General features: G+C 39.9%; 2 protein-coding genes across 5 annotated transcripts in view; one reads left to right on the top strand and one right to left on the bottom strand.

Annotated features, from left to right (window-relative positions):
• The window catches only part of HMG20A (high mobility group 20A), a 64,011-nt gene extending 39,838 nt beyond the window's left edge, over positions 1–24,173 (bottom strand). For 2 of the 3 annotated variants that reach the window (XM_010373267.2, XM_030930506.1), the window contains exon 1: positions 23,820–24,173. The gene's annotated coding sequence lies outside the window, so the exon portion shown is untranslated. The remainder of the gene's footprint in view (positions 1–23,819) is intronic. The other variant, XM_030930507.1, reaches the window with a different exon arrangement.
• A 484-nt stretch (positions 24,174–24,657) lies between these two features.
• Positions 24,658–26,682, top strand: part of PEAK1 (pseudopodium enriched atypical kinase 1) — a 300,449-nt gene continuing 298,424 nt past the window's right edge. For both annotated transcript variants that reach the window (XM_010373269.2, XM_030930492.1), the window contains exon 1: positions 24,658–24,822. The gene's annotated coding sequence lies outside the window, so the exon portion shown is untranslated. The remainder of the gene's footprint in view (positions 24,823–26,682) is intronic.

Below are 26,682 nucleotides of genomic sequence, written 5' to 3'. Positions count from 1 at the left end.
CAGGTACTCTGGAAGCTGAGGCAGGAGAATGGCTTGAACCCGGGAGGTGCAGGTTGTAGTGAGCTGAGATCATGCCACTGCACTCCAGTGTGGGTGACAGAGTGAGCCCCTAAATAACAACAACAACAACAACAACAACAACAACAACAACAACAACAGATACATAAGAAAAAAGATTGAAAGGAAAAACATCAAAATGTTCAAAGTGTCGGGAGGCTGAGGTGGGCAGATCACTTAAAGTCAGGAGTTCAAAACCAGTCTGGCCAACATGGTGAAACCCTGTCTCTACAAAAAACACAAAAATTAGCCGGATGTGGTGGCAGGAGTCTATAATCCCAGCTACTCTGGAGGCTGAGGCACGAGAATCGATTAAAGCCAGGAGGTGGAGGTTGCAGTGATCTGGGGTCGCACCACTGCACTCCAGCCTGGGTGACAGAGCAAGACTCTGTCTCGAAAACAAAAACAAAAACAAAAAAGTTCAAAGTAGTTACGTCAGGGTGGTGAAATTATGAACAATTACTTTCCAATCTTTGTTTTAAACTCAACCTTCAGCAGTATGGTTATGTTACTTTAAAGAAAGAGGAAAAGTACCATCAAGGATCACAGATGTTTTAAAATCAAATTTTAATTTCACATGCAATACTTGGATAGTTTCCTTTTCAAAAAAATATGGCTACACGTAGAGCGAAAATTCCCTTTTTGCCAGACTCTCCATACTCCCCTTTCCAGACAAATACCATTAGAAGGGTTTCTAACTCCAGCCTGGGTGACTGAGCAAGACACCGTCTCAAAAACAAACAAACAAACAAAGAGTTTCTAGCTTATCGCTGAAAAAATGCCTTAAAGATAGTTGCTAATGATATATTCTTTCTCTTTCTCATCAGAATTAGCACTATAGGGCAGAGAAGAGTAAGCATGTTTAACAGGCAGAGTAAGGGCACAATTTATAAACCTCATGCTTTATATTAAAAATTCTCTTAAATTCTGCATTCAGTTTTATAAAGCAGTATTTAACAAAAATTAATGTTTTAAATTGCATGAGGCCAGAAGAAGGATCATGTAGCCTCAATACAATATTTCCCCATGAGTGCAATAACACACAGCACAGATTCAGTTCATTTTCTTGACAGATAACTGACATATTTTGATACTGAGGGGAAAAAAGTGTTGTGACTTCCTTGTTGAATATCTCCACTATATAGCAATAGATTGAGAAGTTGTAACTCAATTTATATCCTGTTAACTTTCCAGATAAGTTACATGAAAATACACTGAAATTACCAAACAAGAATACCATTTAATTATGGGAAAACAGACCATGAAAATGAGCATTTCCTTAAGAGGTTTAACTCTGAAAATTACAATACATCTGAGATTGTTATATGTACATTCTTATGCCACTGGCAGGAAAAGTAACAAGCTTTTGCTAAGTTGTTGTTTTACTTCTTGCCAATATACCTTAAGATAAACCTAAAATGTAATGTATTCGATTCATTTCTAATTCCAGTGGCATCTCTGTGCCTTCAGAAATTGGACTCTAAATTGCCTTATATGAAAAAGAAAAGTTATTGGTACTCTTAAGCTCATCATTACAACATTTTTCCACAGACTCTTCTCTGGAGGCATTTATTCTTACTAGAAACTCTCTCCAAATATTTAATTTGGCCCTGGGTGTTTAGTAACATTAGAATATTTAAAAGACAAAATTGATAAATTACAATCAAGACGTAGTAATGTGAGCTATGAAGAAAAATAGCTTACCTGTGATTTCTACAACAAATTCACTCAAAATTTGGGGAGAAAAAGCCTCTCAAATATTTGATAAAGGATGATGTGCAGTATAAACTACAAGGAGACAACCTGAGGCAGTAGGAAGAGCTCTGAATCGAAGTCAAGAAATCTGACTTTGAGTTCAGGATATGCTACCAACTAACTGGTTTCTGGGATCACTAAATGACTCTGGCTCAAGTTTTTTCACCTGTTGATGAAGAACAAAATCACCTTCAAATCTGTTTAGTTGTCAGACTACATAGAATACCGAGAAACAGTGTATTTAATTATATGAACTAGAAACACTAACAAACTAGCAGAAAATAGGAATGTATTAAAAATTCAATATAAAATCACAACCATAAACATATATGTACACAAACACAGAGTTCTCTAAGCATGGTATGCATTTCTGAATTCTGTTCATATTTATTTGCTATCTGGGAGGGAGTCTCAGTTTATATTGAGGGCTCTGGAGTCAGACTGCCTAGATTCAAATCTCATATTTTACTTATTAGCTGTGGAACTTGGGCAAGCTAGTCAAAAGCTCTGAACCAATGTTTTCTTATCCTATAAATAAGAAGAGCAATAGTATATACTATAAAGAAGTTATCTCAAGAACTAATCTGTGTAAATAAAGCAGGTAGTATGGTGTCATCATATAGTAAGAGCCTAATAACAACGATAGCAATAATTGCAGCAAGAATTTATTGCTTACTAAGTACCAGGCACTATTTTAAGAGCTATACATGTATGATGCCACTTAATCCTCACATCCACCATATCAAGTAGATATTATCATTAGCTCCTATTTTATAGTGAACAAACTGATCCACAGAGGGGTTAAGTAACTTACTCATGTTTAACTGTGATAGTCACTATGGCTATTCAAAAATATTTAGATCTCCTTTCAGAAACATAAGAGGAAACTTCCTCACTGCCTCAGAGAAGATACAAGGCCCATGTAACTCATGGGCAATGACAGTGAGTGACATATGATTCCTCTGGGCAGAAAATCTGAGTCTATAAGCAATTTGCCATGTTTCCCTCCCCTGAATACAGTGACTGTGAAAGTATATATTGTGATGGAGTTTACATTAGCCTGGTTGTCTAAGTGACCACAAATAGCATAGCCCCATGTTGACCCACTTTGGACAAACAGCATAAGTGAGAAAAGAAAGCCACTGAGATTTTGTGGTTGTTTATTACCACAGCAATATAAATAGCAATAACCTAGCCTATCCTGACACTTTCCCATTTAATAAATTTCAGATTTAAGTATCATTATCTACTTATTTATAGTTAATACCCAAAGTTTCAAAATAAATTATGGAAGAAAATGGTACATTTCTATCCATTTAGTTCTTTTTGTGTGTGTAAACCAACAAAAGTTCGCTATCATCTAGTTTAATACTACAATTTAAGAATTATCGGTCTAAATGTCTTCATGATCTTAGGCTAGGCAAAGATTTCTTGAAGAGGACAAAGCACTAACCACATTAGAGAAAAGTGACAAATTGGAGTCCACTCCAGTTAAGAATGTCTGTTCATCAAAAGATCATGTTAAAGGAGTAAAAAGGCAAGTTACAGACTGGGAAATTATATTTGTAATACATATATTCCCTAAAGACTCATATTTAGAATATACAAAGAACTCCTAAATATCACTAAGATTAAAAATAAATTATCCATTTTTTAAAAAAGGGGGGTTAAATACAAAGCAAGCACTTCATAAAGAGACTATCCAAATTATCAATAGCTATAGAAAAAGAGTTAGTATTATATACCCACCAGAATGGCTAAAATAAAAAAAAAAAATGACAATACACAGAGGTACCAAGGATGAAGAAGAACAGAAATTCTCTTAGGATGCTACTGGGAATCTAAATGGGGACAATCACTTTGGAAAACTATTTAGCAATACCTGTTAAAACACACCTATCCTATGAACCAGCAACTCCATTCCTAGTGAGAAATGAGTGTATATAACCAACAGAACACATGTATGAGAATGTTCATGGCAGCTTTTTAAATAATAACCTCAAAGTGGAACCAACCCATGTGTCCATCAACAGTAGCATGGATATGTTATGATATAGTCTTACAATGAAATCAATGGAATACTATATAGATTGAACCATTGCTACATGCAACACGGTTGAAGCTCATAGATACAATCATGAGCAAAAGAAGCCAGACCCACGAGAATAAATATTCTATGAATACATTTATATGAAGCTCAATAACAAGTAAAACAACTGTATAGTGACAGAAATCAGAATAGTGGTTATCTCTGGTGGGGAGAGAGAAGGTAATGACTGAAGAGCCTCCCAGAGTGATGAAAATATTCACAGGCACATATATATATCTATGTAAAAATTCATTGATTTTTATACTTTACAGTATATGCCACAGTTTTAGAAAGTAAATTAAAAAAAGCAGCATTGATTAAGATGAGAATTCCAGGATTAGAAGGTCCCATAAAGACCACTGAGTCCAACCATACAACGGAGGCTCAGCCCCCAACCTGAAAGTCTCTTGGGAATGTCTACTCCCACTTCTCAATAGCTCTGACAATTGGAAAGTTTTTCTTTATAATGAACTCCAAACCTACAGCCGGGCGCGGAGGCACACGCCTATAATCCCAGAACTTTGGGAGGCCGAGGTGGGTGGATCACGAGGTCAGGAGATCAAGACCATCCTGGCTAACACGGTGAAACCCTGTCTCTACTAAAAACACAAAAAAATTAGCCAGTGTGGTGGCGGGTGCCTATGGTCCCAGCTACTTGGGAGGCTGAGGCAGGAGAATGGCGTGAACCTGGGAGGTGGAGCTTGCAGTGAGCCGAGATCGCGCCACTGTACTCCAGTCTGTACGACAGAGGAGACTCCGTCTCAAAAAAAAAAAAAAAACCTCGAAAACATTTTCTCTTGAAATGAAATTTATCTGGTTTAAATTTGGCAGTAAACAGACTTTTTTTTATGGGTTTTGGGAAACGCTAGTAGCCTGAAAGCTGTTTCAAATTGTTGTGTTTATAATTTTCTATCAAATGTGCAATTAAACATCTTATTGTACTAAAATCAGCTTCAAAAACAATAATTTAATTAAAAACTATACCTAGGATGAAGAAAGCAAACATAAGCTACATAAGAAAATGCAGAGTATCTTGTAATATCAAATCATAATAGATGTGTATAACTTATAAAACACGTGAATACATTAATATTGTGAAGTATGGTCATTTTTTGTGTTATTCTGATTATTCTGATTAAAAGGCATGTCATATACTTACTATGGTTGCATTATGGCATATTTATGTGACTAAAATAGCTAGTAATATTTACAAACAATATTGTAAATCTTAGGAGTAACCAAATGCGATTAGACTACCTTTCCTTTGTAGGGCCCTTATATGTTTTTTTAAAATTGCAGTTTGGCTGGGTGCAGTGGCTCACACCTATAATCCCAGCTCTTTGGGAGGCTAAGGTGGGAAGATCACTTGAGCCCAGGAGTTTGAGACTGGCCTGGACAACACAGCAAGATCCTGTCTCTAAAAAAAAAAAAAAAATTAAAACTAAAAACCTAGCTTAGTGTGGTGGTATGTGCTTGCAGTCTTAAGCTACTTGGGAAGCTGAGGCGGGAGGATCATTTTTGCCTAGGAGTTCAAGGCTGCAGTGAGTTATCGTGCCACTGCACTCCAGCTTGGGCCACAGAGCAAGATCCTGTCTCAAAAAAATGAACAAAATTGCAGTTCTAGAAAAGAAGACAAGTTATGCAAGACTGCTACTGAGAACTCTCTACCTTTACTTGTAAAGAGTTTCAATCTAGGGCTGCACACAGTGGCTCACGCATGTAACCCAACACTTTGGGAGGCTGAGGTGGGCAGATCATCTGAGGTCAGGAGTTCAAGACCAGCTTGGCCAACATGGTGAAACCCCATCTCTACTAGAAAAATACAAACATTAGCCAGGCATGGTGGTGGATGCCTGTAATCCCAGCTACCCAGGAGGCTGAAGCAGGAGAATCTCTTGAACCCGGGAGGCAGAGGTTGCAGTGAGCCGAGATCACGCCACTGCACTCCAGCCTGGGCAACAAGAGTGAAACTCCATCTCAAAAAAAAGAAAAAAAAAAAGTTTCAATCTAAAAAATATAGGCAGGTGCATTCCTCTCTGGGGGCTTAAATAAAATCTGTACACATGGCCAATTTAGCTTAGCACTGAGAAGACTGACTAATCATCAAAAACTTGTCTCCAGGCAGTACAGTGATTACTTGGTCCCTTTTTCAAAGAGGAATTTTTAAGAAATAAAGTACCAAACCAGAGGAAACAAGCAACTCCTTCATGCTCTCAGGGCACAGGACACACCTATGAAGTACTTCCCTACTTGTAGTTTACCTAGGATGGCATGATCTATTTTCTTACTCATTACATATTTTCAATAATATGTACCAGGTACATGGTTAAGATACCAGCAATACAATGGTGAACAAATTGTCTCTTCCCTCATGAAAAACTAGAGTTGGAGGTGAAAGATGTTCAGCAAATATACTAATAAATAAACTTTAAATTTGTTTAAAATGCCCTGAAGGAAAAGAACAGAAAGCTATAGAATAACAGGGGAGAGTTCATTTAGACAGGGGACCTCTTTGAAGAAGGAACACATAACCTGAGAGCTAAATGTTAAGTAAGTACGTTGCATACTGAGGAACTAGCTTATTAGGCCCAGGGGTGAGAGAGAACTTGATGCTTTGGAGGAAGTGAAAGGCAGCTTGTGGCTGGAGAAAAACGAGCCAGAGAGGAAAGCAACAAACGCAGGTAGACAGGAACCAAATCCTGAACAGAATTAGGGCTATGTCAGAAATCCGGGTTTTCCCCAAAGTATAGGAGTAAACCTCTGAGGAATTTTAAGGAGGAATTTTAAGGAGGGGCATGATGTGACATTTATGCTTTCTAAAGGGTCATTCTGACTTCTGTGTAAAGAATGAATGCGTAAGAATGGATCTAGAGGCCAGGTGTGGTGGCTCACACCTGAATCCCAGCACTTTAGGAGGCTGAGGCAGGTGGATCACTTGAGATTGGGAGTTCGAGACAAGCCTGGCCAACATGGTGAGATCCCGTCTCTACTAAAAATACAAAAATTAGCTGGGCATGGTGGTGCACACCCATGGCCCCAGCTATGTGGGAGGCTGAGGTAGGAGAATTGCTTGAACCTGGGAGGCAGAGGACGCAATGAGCCGAGAACATGCCACTGCACTCCAGCCTGGGCAGCAGAGTGAGACTCTCTGTCTTGGGGGGGGAGAAAAAAAGAGAATGGATCTATAAAGATCAGTAGGGAAGTTACTCCAATAGTCCACCAGTCCTCCGTAGCATGACGGTGGCTTAGAAAAGGATACAACAGTGGAGATGTAGCAAAGAGGGTGAATCCAAGATATATTTAGGAGGTAGAATCAATAGAATCGTGCAGTGGTCTGGATAGGGGTGTGTGTTGAAGGGTAAGGGGAGTAGTAAGAGGTCTCAAGAATGAGCCCAAGATTTTTAACGAAGAAATCAGTAGACTGAGTTGTCATTTATGGAGATAAGGAATACTCGAAATGTAGAAGTAGAAAAAGTATTAAGATTAGGCATGTTCATTTTAAGATGGCTTTGAGATAAAATATCAAGTTGTACTCTGTACACAGAAGAAAAGTCTGAGATGGAGATAGGAGTTTAGGAGTTTCCAGCAAGTATAGTAGATAGTATTTTAAAGCATGAATGTAAGGTATAACCTAGGGAGAGATAACAGGTTAAAAGGAGTTAGAATTGTGTCCTGAGGAACTCAACAGTTAGAAGATGAGTAGAGGAGGAGACTGCAAAGAGGACATGAACACAGGTAGGCAGAGAGCCAGGAGTGCATGGTGTCAGACTATTTCAAGAAAAAAAAAAAAAAAAAAAAAAAAAGATGCACCTATATGTTACTGGGATTAAATGAGAATGTAAAAGATGCCCAAGTTTTTTGACAACATGGAAGTTATTAGTGACCTAGTAGAGCCCTTTTGATAGAGTGGCGGGGGTAGAAGCATACCATCTATATGGTTTGCGTATAGGGAATGTAGAGAAAAATAATACAGTCCTTCAGGTCGTTGAGGGAGTGAAGGGCTTAAGTAAACTTAAAGTACAAAACAAATGGCTGGGTGCAGTGGCTCACACCTGTAATCCTGGCACTTTGGGAGGCTGAGGTGGGTGGACCACTTGAGGTCAGGAGTTTGAGAGCAGCCTGGCCAATATGGTGAAACCCCATCTCTACTTAAAAAAAATACAAGAAAAGAATTCAGCCAGGCATGGTGGCATGTGTCTGTAGTCCCAGGCACATTCACACACAACCAGGCACCATACAATGAAAAATCCATCCCTCACCTACTGTGGTGGATGCCACTGTTGTCATTAATTAATTATATACACATGGGATTGCTTGGGAGGCTGAGGCAGAACTGCTTGAGCCCAGTAGGCGGAGGCTGTAGTGAGCCAAGATCGTGCCACAGCACTCCAGCCTGGGTGACAGAGAAGACTGTCTCCAAAATAAATAGAGCATAAAACAAAAATTATGCAAATTGTAAGTGTACATCTTGACAACTTTTCATAGATTGTATCACCTGCAGCCCTATCAGAATAAACAGATTATTACAACAAGCAGAAGTCCCCCACCTTATGCCCCTTCCCATTCGCTATCCCAGTAAAAGTAATTACTATGACTTCTAAGATTTGTTCTGCTTGTTTTTGAACTTTATTCATATACTATGTAATTATTTGTACTTACATGCACTTATCTGGCTTCTTTTGCTCGATATTATGCTCGATATATGACCATCCATGTAGATACAAGAAACGTTTACCCATTCTATTTCGATGGACATTTGGGCTATTAAGAATGATGCTACGGCCGGGCGCGGTGGCTCAAGCCTGTAATCCCAGCACTTTGGGAGGCCGAGACGGGCGGATCACGAGGTCAGGAGATTGAGACCATCCTGGCTAACACGGTGAAACCCCGTCTCCACTAAAAAATACAAAAAAAATAGCTGGGCGAGGTGGCGGGCGCCTGTAGTCCCAGCTACTCGGGAGGCTGAGGCAGGAGAATGGCGTAAACCCGGGAGGCAGAGCTTGCAGTAAGCGGAGATCCATCCGGCCACTGCACTCCAGTCTGGGAGACAGAGCGAGACTCCGTCTCAAAAACAACAACAACAACAACAACAACAACAACAACAACAACAACAACAAAGAATGATGCTACTATGAACATTCTTGTCCATTTGTGTCTTTTGGTGAACATATATATAAATTTCTGTTGGGTGTATACCTAGGAACAGCTGGGTCAGAGGGTATATAATCACCTTTTGGAATATACAGCCAAACTGATTTCCAAAACAGCTGTAAAAATATACACACCTACCAAAAACATACGCGTTTCAGTGTCTTCACATCATCAATACTTGATATTCTCAATCTTTTCAGTTTTAGCCATTTCAGTGGGGATGTAGGGAGGGGTCTCAAGATACTGAGAGGTCTCCAGTATCTCATTGTGGCTTTAATTTGCACTCATTTGATGTAAATAAAATAGGTGGATGCATATTGGCCTTTGGATAGTTTCTTTTGTGGAGTGCCTATTGAAGTATTTTATCCTTTTTGAAATTTGATTATTTGTTTTTTCCTATTGATCTGTAAGAGCTCTACAAGTCCCTTGTTGAATACATGTATTACAAATATGTATTCTCACTCTGCGACTAGTCTTTTCATTCTCATAATAATGTCTTTTAATGAAGAGAAGTTTTTAATTTCATAAACTCCAATTTATTCAACCTTCTCCTTCCTTTTCAGATCATTACCTACTCCAAGATTATAAAGGTGTTTTCCAGTTTCTCCTTAAATTTTTCTTTCACATTTAGCTCTATAATCCAACTAGAAACTTATTAGAAGTGATTTTTGTATATGTTGTGAGGTAAGGGGTCAAGGATTCATTCCCTGCCCCTTCCACACACAACAGGCACCATTCAATGAAAAATCCATCCCTCACCTACTGTGGTGGATGTTGCTGTTGTCATTAATTAATTATATACATATGGGATTGCTTCTGGGCTCTCAATTATGTTCCACAGATCTGTCTATCCTTGCACCATTACCACACTGTAATTACCATAGCTTTATAATAAATCCTGTTATCTGATAAAGTCTTACAACTTTGTTCTTCAAGATTGCCTTGACTATTTAGTCCTTTTCATGTCTATGTGAATTTTAGAATCAACTTGTTAGTCCCTCCTTCCATCATGTACACAAATCCCGAGATTTTATTAGGATTCCATTTAATCTATAGATCAATTTGGAGAGAAATGGTATCTTTACAATACCAAGTCTTCCAATCTATGACTACCTATTACATCTTGCTTCTCTGTCTGTTTTATAGTTTCCTGTGTAAAGATCTTACAAGACTTAAATTTGATTTGTTTGATTCTATTGTAAACGGTATTTAAAATATTTCACTTTCTAACTGTTGGTTGCTCGTATAAGTTTGCTTATTAATTATAATAGTTTGTCTATAGATTCTTTGAGAGTTCCTATATTCCCAAGTAACACATTTAGGTTCATGAAAGATACTGCTCTATAAATATCTTCTCTCAAAATATAGCTGCCAGGTCTTGGCATTAAGGCGTCGATGATCTCATAAAACAACTTGTATTCTATTGAAGAGTTTGAGTAACACTGGGGTTATTTCTTCTTTAAATATTTGTAAGAATTCATCAGTGAAGTCAGGTAGACCTGGTTTTCTTTGTAGAATTTTTTTTTTATAGTGAAAAATATATTTTCCAAGTGAATACACTTTATACTGAATTATATGGTAAATTGACTCAATTCTGAAATCCCTGGCTAGTGCCCAGTCAGTTTTTTTTTTTTTTTATTATACTTTAAGTTCTAGGGTACATGTGCATAACGTGTAGGTTTGTTACATATGTATACTTATGCCATGTTGGTGTGCTGCACCCATCAACTCGTCAGCACCCATCAATTCATCATTTATATCATGTATAACTCCCCAATGCAATCCCTCCCTCCTCCCCTCTCCCCATGATAGGCCCCAGTGTGTGATGTTCCCCTTCCCGAGTCCAAGTGATCTCATTGTTCAGTTCCCACCTATGAGTGAGAACATGCGGTGTTTGGTTTTCTCTTCTTGTGATAGTTTGCTAAGAATGATGGTTTCCAGCTGCATCCATGTCCCTGCAAAGGATGCAAACTCATCCTTTTTTATGGCTGCATAGTATTCCATGGTGTATATGTGCCACATTTTCTTAATCCAGTCTGTCACAGATGGACATTTGGGTTGATTCCAAGTCTTTGCTATTGTGAATAGTGCTGCAATAAACATACGTGTGCATGTGTCTTTGTAGTAGAATAATTTATAATCCTTTGGGTATATACCCAGTAGTGGGATGGCTGGGTCATATGGTACATTTAGTTCTAGATCCTTGAGGAATTGCCATACTGTTTTCCATAATGGTTGAACTAGTTTACAATCCCACCAACAGTGTAAAAGTGTTTCTATTTCTCCACATCCTCTCCAACACCTGTTGTTTCCTGACTTCTTAATGATTGCCATTCTAACTGGTGTGAGATGGTATCTCATTGTGGTTTTGATCACCCAGGCTGGAGTGCAGTGGCACAATCACAGCCCACTGCAACCTTGAACTCCTAGGCTCAACCGATCCTCCTACCTCCTGAGTAGCTAGGACTATAGGTGCACACCACGATGCCTGGCTAATTTTTAAAATTTTCTTGTAGAGACAGGGTCTTGAACTCCTGGCCTTAAATGATTCTCTGGCCTTGGCCTCCTGAAGTGCTGATGTTACAGGCATGAGCCACCATGCCCAGCCAAAATTTTAAATACTGAATTCAATTTACTTAACAGATAAAAACAGTATTTAGATACTGTATTTCTTCAAGTTAATTTTTTATGCCAATTTAAATAAAGTATTTAATAATTTGTCCATTTCATCTAAAATTTCAAATCTGTCTATATAAGATTGTTTGTGATATCTTCCTACCTTTTTGACATCTGTAGAATCTGTAAAGAAATGTTCCCTTTTCATTCCTGATATTGGTAATTTATGCTCCTTTTTTTTTTCTTTATCAATATTGCTAGAGGTCTACGCATTTTACTAATCTTTTTAAGGAACCAACTTTTGGTCTTGTTATTTCCTACTGCCAATTTGTTGTCTTTTTTTTTGAGACAGAGTTTCGCTCTTGTCACCCAGGTTGGAGTGCAATGGCACGATCTCGGCTTACTGCAACCTCTGCCTCCCTGGTTCAAGTGATGCTCCTGCCTCAGCCTCCCGAGTAGCTGGGATTGCAGGTGCCCGCCACTATGCACAGCTACTTTTTGTATTTTTAATAGAGATGGGGTTTTGCCATGTTGGCCAAGCTGGTCTCAAATTCCTGACCTCAGGTGATCCACCCACCTCAGCCTCCCAAAGTGCTGAGATTACAGGCATGAGCCACTGTGCCTGGCCGACAATTTGTTTTCTATTTCATTGATTTCTATTTTCTATTATTTCCTTTCTTCTGCTTACTTTGGGTTTAATTTGCTGTTCTTTTCCTACCTTGATGGGTATTTAGATAACTGATTTTTCCTTTTTTCTATTCTAATATATGCATCTAAGGCTACACATTTTTCATTGAGTATAGCTTTAACTGATTCACACATTTTCATATGTATTTTCATTATTCTGTTGCAAATGTGTTCTAATTGCCATCATGATTTCTAGATTGGCAGTTATTTTCTTTAAGGAACTTAAAGGTTGCATTCTCTGAGAATATATCCAAGGGAAATGAAATTACTATGTTGAAAAGATATCTGCACTCTCAGGGTTATTGCCACATTATTCACAATAGCCAAGATACAGAATCAGCCTCAGTATCCATCAACAGATGAACACAGAAAATGTGGTATATATACACAATGGAATACTATTCAGCTTTAAAGAGGAAGGAAATCCTGTCATTTGCATCAAAATTAATGAACCTGGAGGGCATTATCTGTTAACTGAAATTAGCCTGGTACTGACAAATACCACATGATCTCATACGTGGAACCTAGAAAACCTGAACTCATAGAAGTAGAGTGTAGAATGGTAGTTACCACGGGTGGGGTGGGGCTGGGAAGATGTTGGTCAAAGGACACAAAATTTCAGTTTGACAGGAGGTATAAGTTTGAGATAGCTATTGTACAACATATTGACTACAGTTAATAACAATGTATTATATTCTCAAAAACTGCTAAGACAGTAGATGTTCAGTGTTCTTACCACATAAATTGTGTGAGGTAATACATATGCTAATTAGCTCAATTTAGCTATTCCACAATGTATACATATTTCAAAACACCATGCTGTACATAATACATATAATTTTTGTCAATTAGAAAAAAAAAAAAAAAAAGGCAGCCGGGCGTGGTAGCTCATGTCTACAATCCTAGCACTTTGGGAGGCCAAGGCAGGCAAATCACCTGAGGTCAGGAGTTTGAGACCAGCCTGGCCAACATGGTGAAACCTCGTCTCTACTAAAAATACAAAAATTAGCTGGGTGTGGTAGCATACACCTATAATCCCAGCCACTTGGAAGGCTGAGGCAGGAGAATCACTTGAACACAAGAGGCAAAGGCTCCAGTGAGATGAGATCACGCCACTGCACTCCAGCCTGGGTGACAGAGGGAGACTCCATCTCAAAAAATAAATAAATAAATAAATAAACCAAGTAGGTAAAAGCAAAAAAAAAAAAAAAAAAGTTACATTGTATTGTTTTCTGGTCCCCATTATTTCTATTGACAAGTCAGATGTCAGTCTAATTGTTCCTTTGAAGATGACGTGTCTTTTTTTCCTCTGGTTACTTTCAGCAGTTTTATTTTTACTATGAAGAATGAAAGTGTGGTACTCCTTGTATTTATTTTGCTTGGCGTTTCTTGCACTTTTCAAATCCACGTCTTGATATTTTCATCGATTTTGGAAAATTCTCAATCACTGTCTCTTAAAATATTATTCCTTCTAGGCTGGGCGTGGCGGCTCATGCCTATGATCCCAGCAGTTTGGGAGGCCAAGGTGGGCAGATCACGAGGTCAGGAGATCGAGATCATCGTGGTTAACATGGTGAAACCCCATCTCTACTAAAAACACACAAAAAAATTAGCTGGTGTGGTGGCGGGTGCCTGTGGTCCCAGCTACTCCAGAGGCTGAGGCAGGAGAATAGTGTGAACCTGACAGGCGGAGCTTGCAGTGAGCCGAGATGGCGCCACTGCACTCCAGCCTGGGAGATAGAGTGAGACTCTGTCTCAAAATATATATATATATATATAAACAAAATATATACATGTATGTGTATATATATGTATATATGTGTGTATACATGTATATATGTACATATATATTACTGTTTCTAACTTTCTCTCCTTCAGTCATACGTATGTTAGACTTCTTCATCATTTCCTCATGTCTCTGTAATAGTTTCATATTGTTGCTGTAACAAGTTATTTAAAGCTATTGGCTTAAAGCAATACAAATTAACTTTCTTACAGTTATAGACCCTGTGTAGCAAACATTGTGAGGGGAAAACAAGTTTTAAAAAATAGTTTCTTGGTACCATCCTTCTCTAAGTACTAGCTACCTGGAGATCTCTAAAATCCAAGTTCTGTCTGCTCAGCCCCATAAAACTAACAGCTTCTCTGCTTTTAGAAGAAACCCTCTGCTAAGTTTCATAGCATCTTGTCATGCTCTTAAGCATTAGCAAATTCCTAGGAAAAAAGAGAAGCATGGAGCATCAGCCCACTTCTCTGAAGCTCCTTTGGTTCTATGATTGTGGTTTCTTAAGTCCTGGATGCCTCAGCAGGTCTTTGATGACCTCACTTTTCTTTTTAAATCTCATCTTTCTTGTTCTTAGCAAAAGCATTAGTCTGCAGCAACCTCATCTCTCAGAGTCATAAGTGGAAATCACAGCTTGGGCTCTGAATCAAAACTCTACTGCTTACTAGTTAAGTGATTTGGCAAGTTATTTAACCTAGAGTATTTAAACATTTGAAGTTTCAATTTTCTTTCATGTAAAATGAACATAACATTATCTAATGAGGTTATTGTGAGGATGTGAAGATTAAATGAGACATTTATAAAATGTCTGATAACAAAAACATTCTTATTGCAGGTTTTCTATGTGCCAAATACTTTATACAGATTTAATAATTTAATATAGACATAGTTATCTTCCATTTCCTTTTCAAGATCACATATTAGTAAGTGATGAAGCTAAGATTTGACTCTAGAACACTAGTTTTCAATAACTACACAATGTTACTTCTATAATGTTGCTTGAGTATTGTTCCTGACACCAGTAAGTTGTCAATAAATGTAAATTATTATTATATAGAAAATATAAATGCTTTAGAAATAGACACCAATCACATTAGCTTTTCTACTTTGTTTCCTTCTGATTTATTTCTCCTTTTCATTTTTGCAAAAACATTCTTACAACATCTTTCAATGTATTCTTAAAGACACTATTGTGAAAAATGAATGTCCTATAGCCCACTGAGTAGACAGGCAATAATTTGCTTAAGCATTATTATATTGTTGAATGCTTAGAAGATTTCAAGTCTTTAGACAGTATAGTATAGATATCAGTGCTATTAACATTTTGTACCTTTAACTATTTTTCTTCTTTAAAATACTTTCTCAGAATAAAGTTTTACATGTGGAATTACTGGCTTAAGAGTTTATGAACATGTTATTATTTGCTGATATAACTGCTACTGTTATTAAGCCAAAAAGTTATGGTAATTAAGATGCCACCAGCAACCAAAATGAAGGTTTGTGTCAAAAGAATAGGAATTAAAGCTACGAAGTATAGGAATGAAGGACATATGGACATGGGGAAAAAAAAGGAGATATGAATTTTGAGGCTGAAAAAGAAAAAATGGAGTGCTGGATATCATTTCTTTTGAAACAGGCAGGCGCTTATAATCCCAGCTACTGGGGAGGCTGAGGCAGGAGAATCGTGTGAGCTCACTAGTGCCACTGCACTCCAGCCTGGGAGACAGAGCAAGACTCCGTCTCAAAAAAACAAAACAAACAAACAAAAAAAACCCTTTTAAATTATTATTATTTTGTTTAATAGAGATGGGGTCTTGCTATGTTGCCTGCGTTACTCTCAAACTCCTGGCCTCAAGCAATCCTCCTGTCTCAGCCTCCCAAAATGTTGAGATTATAGATACAAGCCACTGTGCCTGGCCAACATATTATTTAAAAATTATACCTATAAACTGCAAAACAACCACACAGATTAAAGACCTATGTTCTACAGCGCCCCCTGCATCCTTTTTTTTTTTTTTGAGACAGTCTTGCTCTGCACCCAGGTTGGAGTGCAGTGGCTCGATAACAGCTCACAGCCTTCAACTCCCGGGCTTAAGCAATCCTCTGGCCTCAGCCTCCTGAGTAGCTGTGACTACATGTGTATACACCACCATGTCTGGTTATTTTTTATTTTTTGTTGAGACAGCATCTCACTATGTTGCCCAAGCCGGTCTCAAACTCCTGGGCTAAGGCGATCCTTCTGCCTTGGCTTCCCAAAGTGTTGGGATTACAGGAGCCACCATGCCCAGCCTACAGTCCACTTATTTGGTGTATAATCTTGAGCCCTGAATTGCCTTATCTGTAAATTGGGATTAAATTTTATAATATCCGACTAAAGCCAGAATTGGAACATGGTATCTCGTTTTATATTCCTGATACTAAATTTGCTTTGTGAGTATACCATACCCGAATAAAAATGAAGGAATCTCTCCTTTTTTGCTGATATGCTTTGAATATCTTACATGCTATGCTTTGAATATCTTATCTTGTGATGAATATCCTGTTATGAATCTTTTTTTTTTTTTTTTTTTTTTTTTTTTGAGATGGAGTCTCGCTCTGTCGCCCAGGCTGGAGTGCAGTGGCCGGATCTCAGCTCACTGCAAGCTCTGCCTCCCGGGTTCACGCCATTCTCCTGCCTCAGCCTCCCGAGTAGCTGGGACTACAGGCGCCCGCCAGGTCGCCCGGCTAGTTTTTTGTATTTTATTTTTTTATTTTTTAGTAGAGACGGGGTTTCACCGTGTTAGCCAGGATGGTCTCGATCTCCTGACCTTGTGATCCGCCCGTCTCGGCCTCCCAAAGTGCTGGGATTACAGGCTTGAGCCACCGCGCCCGGCCTCCTGTTATGAATCTTGTGTCAGACTTTAAGTTACTATTTTGAAAGGTTACTTTGTGGGATTCTCTGAAGGCCACATCATTTGCCTGCTCTTTCTACAATCACATAAATCTTACTGTGTATACCCAAAGGCAGTTGCTTTTCTACCACTGCCTTCCTCCTTCTTTGTTACCATCACAGATTTTGGGGTAGTAGGTACCTGATCATCAGGGAAAATACAGAATGCCTTGAAAATGTGGGTTTAACTATACCAAGATCTTTCGCTCTGTTTATGTACTATAGCCTCCCCAGTCAAAACAAAACAAAACAAAACAACAAACAACATCTCTGCTAAATGCTTCATTATGTACAGAGGTAAGTCAGTGCTTGATTGTCCCAAGTTCCAGTTCAGATTTATTTTCCAACTTCCATTATCCTCCAGTAAATTTTAGTGGTGATACTGAAGGAGTATGAGAATAAACATTGGCCTTAGAGGATCTGCATTCAAATCCTGTCTCTACCACTTACTGGTTAAGTGATTTTGGGCAAGTAACCTAATCTCTCTAAACTTTATTTTTCTCACATGGAAAAACGCCAAACTATTTGAATTAAGATAATATGTAGTGCCCAGCACAATACTAAATAAATGTTAGTTAAGTGGGAATTGGAATTATGTCTCAGTGTGATCTGAATCTGAGTATTATTCAGAAAATAAGGACAGCAGCACTGAATAAAAGTATTTTTTTGAGCTGAATAAAATCAGAGAATTTTGATTTCTAGGATCCTTAAAAATCCATATCCTTTAAAGAAGCCATATGGGGTAACACGTATAAGGGGCTTGAATTCCTTCATGTTCCAACAGATCCAGGTTCCATGATACAGAAACACTTATCAGATTATAAGCAAAGAGAAAAATAATTTTATGTCTGTTCAATTAGCCAAAAAACTTTGCTGGTAAAATCGTGGTGAAAACAACATCCTTAACATTGCTGGTATCATCAAAAATCAGTACAATCTTTTAGGGAAATGTAGGTATCATATCTAGAACTATGCTTGTAGAACCATTAATCACACTCATAAGATTTTATTTTCAGAAAAAAAGTCAAATAAGGAAAATAGCTATAGTTTTATTTAATAGTGCCTGGCACATAAAAGGCATTCAAATATTTCTCCAAATGAATACCTTTATTTGTACTGACTTCTCCAAATCACTGCTCTTGGTTCCTCCTCATTAAGATTTTATCTATTTTCATTACCTGGGGAGAGCTTCAGAATCAAATTCTAACATCTTTGTCTAGTCCCTGTTCTCCCATCTTCCCCAGTAACTTTGTTTTGATTGCTACTAGACTCCTTACCTTAGAATACTTCCACTCTTTAAACTCAGCTGACTGTAACACAGAAACCAAAAAGACTATATACCACATCCTTGACCTAGTCAAGAAGAAATCTGAAGCTTCCTTCAAGGTCATAAGATGTCTTTCTCCTTTGTTAATACCTCTGTAGTCTAAGCATTTACCACAATCCCTGCTACATTAAGACAAAAAGCCAGAGGCTATCCTCAAATCCATCCCCACTTGATCCTTAACATACCTTTAGCCTTGTACCTAGCTGCTTACATTTCTCTCTAGGATCTGAGAAAGAATGATCATTTCCCTGCTTTCATACCTCTTGCTTCTTTCTTCTGGCCCCATTCAAAATCTCCTATTCTTCAAGTCTAAGTATCTCTCTTTTAGATATAATTCACATACCATAAAACTGACCCCTTTAGTGTACACTTCAGGATTTTTTTTTTTTTGTACAGTTGACCCTTGAACAACATGGGATGAATTGCATGAGTCCACTTATATGCTGATTTTCTTCTGCCTCCACGACCTGAGACTGTAAGACCAATCCTTCCTCTTCCTCCTTCTCAGCCTACTCAATGTGAAGATGACAAGGATGAATACCTTTATGATAATCCACCACCACTTAATGAATAATAAATAGTAAACATATTTTTTCTTCCTTATGATTTTTTTTTTTTAAAGAAAATGTGTGTCTTTATTTATTTATTATTATTTTTTTTTTGAGACGGAGTCTCGCTCTGTCGCCCAGGCTGGAGTGCAGTGGCCAGATCTCAGCTCACTGCAAGCTCCACCTCCTGGGTTCACGCCATTCTCCTGCCTCAGCCTCCCGAGTAGCTGGGAAGGCGCCGCCACCTCGCCTGGCTAGCTTTTGTATTTTTTTAGTAGAGACGGGGTTTCACCGTGTTAGCCAGGATGGTCTCGATCTCCTGACCTCGTGATCCACCCGCCTCGGCCTCCCAAAGTGCTGGGATTACAGGCTTGAGCCACCGCGCCCGGCCCCTTATGATTTTTTTAGTAACATTTTCTTTTCTCTAGCTTACTTTATTGCAAGAATACAGTACACAGTACATGTAACATACATGTGTTAATCAACTATTTATGCTATTGGTAAGGCTTCCAATCAACAGTAGGCTATTTACATAGTTAACTTTTTGGGGAGTCAAAAGTTATACATGGATTTTTGACAACACAGGGGTTAGCACCCCTAGCCCCCTCGTTGTTCAGGTGTCAACTGTACATTAGTACACAAGATATTTTAGTATATAAGGTTATGTAACCACCACCACTATCTAATTCTGGCACATTTTCATCACTTCCAAAGGAAACTCCACACTAGCAGTCACTCCCATTCCCATCCATTAATGTGCTTTCTGTCTCTATTAGTTTTGCCTAATCTAGACATCTCAAATAAATGGAATCACACAATATGTTGCCTTTTGTATGTGACGTCTTTCACTTTAATATTTTCAAGATTTATCCATGTTACAGCAGGTATTGCTACTTTGTTTCTCTTTGTTGCTGAATAATATTCCGTTGCATGGCTGTATCATATTTTGTTTAGTCATTCAATAATTAATGGACATTTTAGTTTGCCTTTTACAAAAGGCTGCTACAAATATTTGTGTGCAAGTTTTTGTGTGAACATGTTTTCAGTTCTCTTGGACATATACCTAGGAGTGGAAATACAAGTTAAGTGTCTAAATACTTGATATCAAAATCTATTCCTAATCATGGAAATTAGTGATTTATCCTTCCCACAAGGAAAAAAAATTAAATCTTGACAACTATGTGAGCACGCTGATAGGGGGACAAGGCTGAAGCTCAATCAGTCTACCACTGCATCCCATACTGTGGGGAAAATGTACAGCTTAAAACAGACATGTGGTCAAATCACAATAGCCAGAAAAGCAGAAGCAAGATTGGGGATAAGATAATTGCATTAATGAAGCTTCTAGCACCAGGCATTGGACCAGGAGATTTACATATAACATTCTGATTCCACCAAACAAGCCCATTTGGATTTAGGAAAGGGAGGCTTAGGGAGGTCAAATAAATTGCTCACGGTTACCAAGCTAGTAAGCGCGGCTAGTAAAATGTAGAAACCACTGCTGAATTTGGGCCTATCTGATCCCATATTTTCCCCATTGTTCACTCTTACTTGTTTTCACAATACAAACAAAGCTAGAATGGTAGGAAAATGATACATATTTCAATGAAAGGGGCTGAATATTTAACACAGGGGCTTCTATGGTCTGGAGAAAAATTAGCATGAAACATTCAAATCTGGGTTTAGAATGGCTTAGAGATTAAGACCAGGAGAGATCAAGTTTAGGGCTGCTTCTTTATCCAGTTTGAACACGGATCATAACATAGATCTTATCTAGGAATACCAAGTGAGCAAAATTCCAGTTTTAATTTGTAAATTAGAGAGTAAACGACAAGAGAATACGAATATTTGGCCGTAATTACCGTATTCATAGACCTGAGAACAGTGACTGGCACATAGTAGACACTCTAAACTTTTGCCGAAATAATGAAAAGTTATGTAAGGGGTATTCTCATTTGAATACCCGTGAAGGCTATGAAATAAAGACAGCAAAGCAGTAAGCTGAAAAACCATTCAAGTTCTTAAGATACTTCCTTTAATCCTCAACCCTATGGCAAAGACAACAAAAACAAACCACCATCAAAACGACAAACAAAGAAAGCAATAGTTGCAAAACATTAGCCTGATTTTACAAAGAAAAGTAGATGAAAGGATGAAAAGACACTTCTGTATTATGTATTAACATCTCTGTGGATAATCGAATTTCAGTCAGATGGAAGCCAGAATTGTGACCTACGGTTTTAATATTTCAAACTGCTGTGAGCAGTGTATCCAATGACTGTCTCTGAGAAACAAAATGGTTATCTAATCCAAGTATTTGAAAAAAAAAACTGACAATTTCTTTATTATATAGCTGGCAAGTAATGGAATGAAACCTCACATTCATTAACTTGAACTAACAGTACATGTACAAAAACCTTAATTCTTTAAATTTTGATACTATATTTCTATTAAACATGCAAAGAAAACTGCACAAACGGCATTAATGAAAAAGGAAAAAAAAAGAAAAAAAACCAAAACTTTGGAGGACAGCAAGCCTCTCCAAAGAAACATTTTTAAAAAGAATAAAAACAGGTTCTATGGACTTTCCCTCTCTATTTTTCACAGGCTTTTCTAATATTTCTTCTTTGATGGAACCAATGAATAACTGCCACTTATCACAAAATACCTTCTTTCAGATATGTACTTTATATATTGCTTTCTTCTAAACAGACAGTTCTTCAAGCTGCTCAAGTCTTTCAGCTGCAGCAATTTTTCTTATTTCTATTATACTGTATTTCTTCCATGGAGTATCATAAAGACCAATTTAATAAAGACAGTTTCCAAAAGGCAATATTACTCTACCTCAATCAGTATTTTAACATGATATTCTCTATTTTTTTCCTTTAGTTCTACAATCTTTCCATACTTCAATATTTCCTAACACTATAGTTTCATTTGTCAGAGTGACTATATATTTTCTTCTGTATTACATTAATGCAGAAGATAGTGAACACTTTTTCTTTAATCAATTAATACTTAGGGCAGTCTACATGTTCCTAACCTATTAATAACCACGAAGACAATATTTTGTCTTTTCAGTCAACTACTGCAATTGTGTGGTCTTTCAAAATATAAATCATACTTGATTTTAAGGTCTTAGACTTTCTTTTTAAAAGTGACAACAGAAGGTTAAAACGTGTATTTTTTTTTTAACTGTAATATTTGGTTTAAAACATATTTTCTAATGAACTCTAAACCAAACAGCTATTTATTTATTTATTTATTTTTGAAACCGAGTCTCGCTCTGTCAGCCCAGGCTGGAGTGCAGTGGCGGGATCTCGGCTCATTGCAACCTACGCCTCCCAGGTTCAAGCAATTCTCCTGCTTCAGCCTCCTGAGTAGCTGGGACTACAGGTGCGCGCCACCATGTCCAGCTAATTTTTGCATTTTTAGAAGAGACGGGGTTTCACCATGCTGGCCAGGCTGGTCTCCAACTCCTGACCTCGTGGTGTGCCAGCCTTGGCCTCCCAAAGTGCTGGGATTACAGGCGTGACCAAACAGCTTTTTAAAAAAAACTACTATGGAATTAAAATAATTGCAGAGTCTGAGGCTAGATTAAGTACAATCCCAAAAGCAAAAGTACACAGGCCTTACTACTTCAAAAATTCTTGAAAGACAACACAGTTCCAGGTTCACTGATACATATCCTAAAATCACCAACATTATTCAGACTTCAAATAGATCGATTCCTTCAACACACGGACACACACCCCTCTAAGTATTGTGTTATCTGACAACAGAAGCCAAGGAATCAAAATTATTGTGTGTTTATTACCACCTCACATATAGTTTATTACAAATGAGATATTGAAAACCAGAAAGTTCTTATTGATCTTTTGTCCTTTGTGAGCCAACTTTTTCCTGTTTAGAATCGGAGCTGAGTCTCATGACCCTTGCGCTATACTTTAATACCACAAAGAACAGATACCATTTAAAAATCAGTGATGAATTAAATTACAAAGGAGGAAAATGTAATAAAATGCAACTTTCACAAATGTTACGTGTAAGCTACGCATAAGAATTTTTAAGGCTGAAGAAGTTGTTCTCAGGTACGGGACAAAACCTGTAGCCCAAAATCAACAGGCCTAATAATTGAAGATGTCAATTTTATCAGTTAAGGTAACATCAAATTTGAGTACTTCAGTGTGATATTTTCATTCTGCTAAGAAGAAAACGCCCCGGATTTTATGTAAAATATTCAGTTCCCTAAATAAAAAGTTATCTCCTTAAAAGAGAAGCTAGATTTCCCGTTGCATGTCAAGACAGAGGGCACCACACTTCACCAATCCAAGGCTGGACTTGAGTAGGGGTGCAGGTGTTAGCAATTCATCAGTCACACAAGCTACGTGGTCTTGCAGAGGTGAATAGAGATTTTTTTAACAAGGGCTTTCCAATTCTTTGAAGAAAACACTGCGACAATTTTGCTGGGGAGGAAATGTTCCATCTTCCACGTGGAAACAAACTCATCAATTCTGACTGCAGGTTGGTGTTCAGCACAACTTGGAATAACCTAACTTTTCACATAAAACACAACCCCCAAGCTGCAAGATACGGTCTCCGCGAATGGCACCAAGCACTACCTTTTCAAGCCCTCACCAGCACTGGAAGTGGGTTGGACACCCCCAAACCATCACCACCCCCCACAGGAAGTGAGGGTGTCCCCCCTCCCCCAGGACGGCCTTCCTCCCCTCCCCCAACCGGAAGTTGAGGCGCCCCCATTCAGCCGGCCTCCAACCAAGACAAACCAATACCACCACCACCAAAAGAGGGGTGATCTTCAAGGGGTGAAAGGCAGCTCGACTGGGGCCACCCCCAAGCTCGCCTTGCTTACTGACCTGCTGACGACAGGGGCAGGAAGGGGCCTGGGGCCTAAAGAAAGTCCCTTGCACAGAGGACAATTCCCTCAGCCCCACTCAATCGCCTTCACTTCACGCGCTCGTTGTCTCACAGCTGGACAAAAATTCTTCCGCAGCACTTTATTTTGGTGTCCTTTCCTTTTCTTTACCTAATCTCTTAACCACCTTTCCACAGGTAACTCCTCTTACCGCACAGCATTTACAATTGCTCCGGTGAGGAGAAAAATGAAATATTTTCCACGGTCCCTTCAGAAAAATGAAGGGATTATTTTGCCCCAATGCGGCGAAGGACTACGTGGTTACGCAAGGTGAGCCTTATTTTCGTGGAGGTTTCTGGGAGATGTAGTTTTTTTTTTTATTGCGAAGGCCCGCAGAAAGTAGAGGAACTGAAATTGGTCATGACTATATATTAGCGTCCTCGAAAACATATTCTGTATTCGATGACGGCTGACCTAGCGGGCTCCGACGCCCAGATGGGCCCAGACTTCCCTGGTCTTTTACTATGCAGCTTAATCGAACCCAAATTTTCGCTCTCGCGGGCCCAAGGTATCGGCAGCCCCGCCTCTTATCTTGGCCCCGCCCTCCACAGCCAATCAGGCGCCCTTTAGGTCTCGTCCTCTGGAGCTTGGAACGCAGAGAGGAGGGGCCTGGCGGCGACTCCTCCCGCTGGGCTGAGAGAGACCGGGGAGACAACTGGAGCCCGTGCGCTCGCGCGCGCGTGCTCACGGCTCCAGGAGCGCGGCGAGCGGGCGAGGGCGCGCGCGGAGGGGCGGCGCGCCGGGCCGAGAGGAGGCGGGCAGGCTGGTGGGCTGGGCGGGCGGCGAGCGGCCGGGAGCGCGCGGTGGACTCGGCCGCGGCGAGTAGTTAGTTAGTTGTTCTTAGTCAGTGTCAGTTGCTCGGCGGCGGCGGCGGCCGTGGTCACCAGGAAAGGGACGGGACGGACGGCGATGGTGGTCGCCGCGGCGGCGTGTGCGCCCCTCAGGTAACAGCGGCCAGGCTGTCCGTGTCCCCTCGGTTGCCTTTTACTCACCCGCCGACTGTGGGACCAGGGTTGCCGCGGGTTGAGGGCGCTGACCCAGGGGAATCCGGGCGGGGCGGCGCGGGTTCTGGGTGGCGCCGCCGCCGGGGCTCTGGCAGCCAGTGCGTCCAGCCCGGCGCGGGCTCTGGCTCTCCGGCCACCCCCGCGCCCCGCGGGTGCCGCGCACCCCCCGCCTCCCCTGCCCCCTCCCTCGGCGGCGGCCCAGGGAGCGCGGCGCCCCCCAGAGGAAGGAAAGTTGGGACCCGCCGCGAGGGACGCCCCCCGGCGCGGCAGGGAGGCTGCGGGGGAAAGTGAAGCCTTGGAGGAGCTGGATGCTGGGAGGCCGGGGCAGAAAGGACTTCTCTGGCTCCTGCCGGGTCCACACGGTCAGCCCGCTCCCACACCCGGGAGCATCGGTGCAGCCTCGCCGGCAGCGTCGGGACTGAACCGGGTGGCTCCCTGCCTGCTCCCTTCGCGCCGCGGCTGGGGAGCTTGCGAACGTGTGGGCTGGCGGGGTCGTTTGGGGGTTGTGAGTGGTTCGGCTGCTCAGTTTTTTTCTTCTCTGCCCTTTGACTCATCCGTTCTTGCAACTTTTCTTTCCTCCCTCGATGGGGACTTGCCGTCTGAACCGCGTCTGCCCCCTTCCCCCTCGTCGTATGCACCATCCGTCTGGGAGCTTGATTTCATTTTTTCCTCCTTTGGCTGCGTTAAAGATTGCTGAGAGCACCGGGAGCGACCCTCCTACCTCGCCTGCCTCTGGCGTGTTAAAGGTTACTTTTTGCAATTCGTTGTTTTTTAAAGATCCAAGTTCAGGAATTTGAGAGCTGTGGAATGGAGTTATTGGAAGGCTGGCGTTGAGGGGGTAGTGATGAGCTAGAGGAAAACTATGATTTCATCTTTATTGGCCTTGCTATAGGAAACCTAATTCATTTTTTTTCTGCCTCTATTGAGTGTGGTAAGATCATACGTTGAATTAAATACTTAGAGACTTACATAAAAGACTATTTTTAGGTCATTGGATGATGTACGAGAACAGCTTTTCACCTGAACAGGGATTGCCTTGAGGATTCTGTTTTGGGGCCTAGCTACTGATTTTTGTTCAGCCACAGCGTCTTCTTTTCCCGATAATGAAGTGATGTAGTGATGTGTGTAGTCAGAGAACCCATACTGCTCTCTGCAGTATGGAAGTGAAAAACGTGAATTATCCACAGGGGTAAAACTTTCCATGAGCAATCTTGGATACTCACTTCATGATGGCTTCTCCCGTAATCTCAGCATTTCTAGATAGCTCAATTCACTGACTACCCTAATTACTCTCTGACTTGCCTGGGACTTCTCTTTGGTGACTTGTTTAGTAAACTATAATGGCAGATATGGTACATTTTCTTGGCTTCAAAGTTGAGGGTTATAGCCTCAGCTCGGAGATGAACAATGTAAGTAGAATTCATAGCACTGCTAGTGAATTTTGGATATGACCAACTCACAAACTATGTGAAAAAACAAACATCCCCTTTTCATTGCTGTCAGGGAGGAAAGGGGGAATATTTTATTATGTCTTTGTTTTGGATTCTCAAACATGACTATATTATGTGGGAAAAATGTCAAATTATTTTCTTTAAGGCTTTTTAATGTGTGGTCCTTCTCTTCCCTCACTACCCCCCACTCCCACCCCAACTTAGGGACTAAAATTTATGTGTGACTGTATTCTAGGGTTGGAAGAGAAGTGTTTTGGTGAAAAAGATAAGATCACTTTGAACTATTACACCTCAACTATTCGTTTTATCCAGTTGATAGTACACAGAAACTTTCACAATAATGTTTGTA

This window comes from Rhinopithecus roxellana, chromosome 5, assembly GCF_007565055.1.
Source record: "Rhinopithecus roxellana isolate Shanxi Qingling chromosome 5, ASM756505v1, whole genome shotgun sequence".
Classification (NCBI taxonomy): Eukaryota; Metazoa; Chordata; class Mammalia; order Primates; family Cercopithecidae; genus Rhinopithecus; species Rhinopithecus roxellana.
The sequence above is the reverse complement of the archived record's forward strand: the minus strand, read 5'-3'. Positions and strand labels throughout refer to the sequence as shown.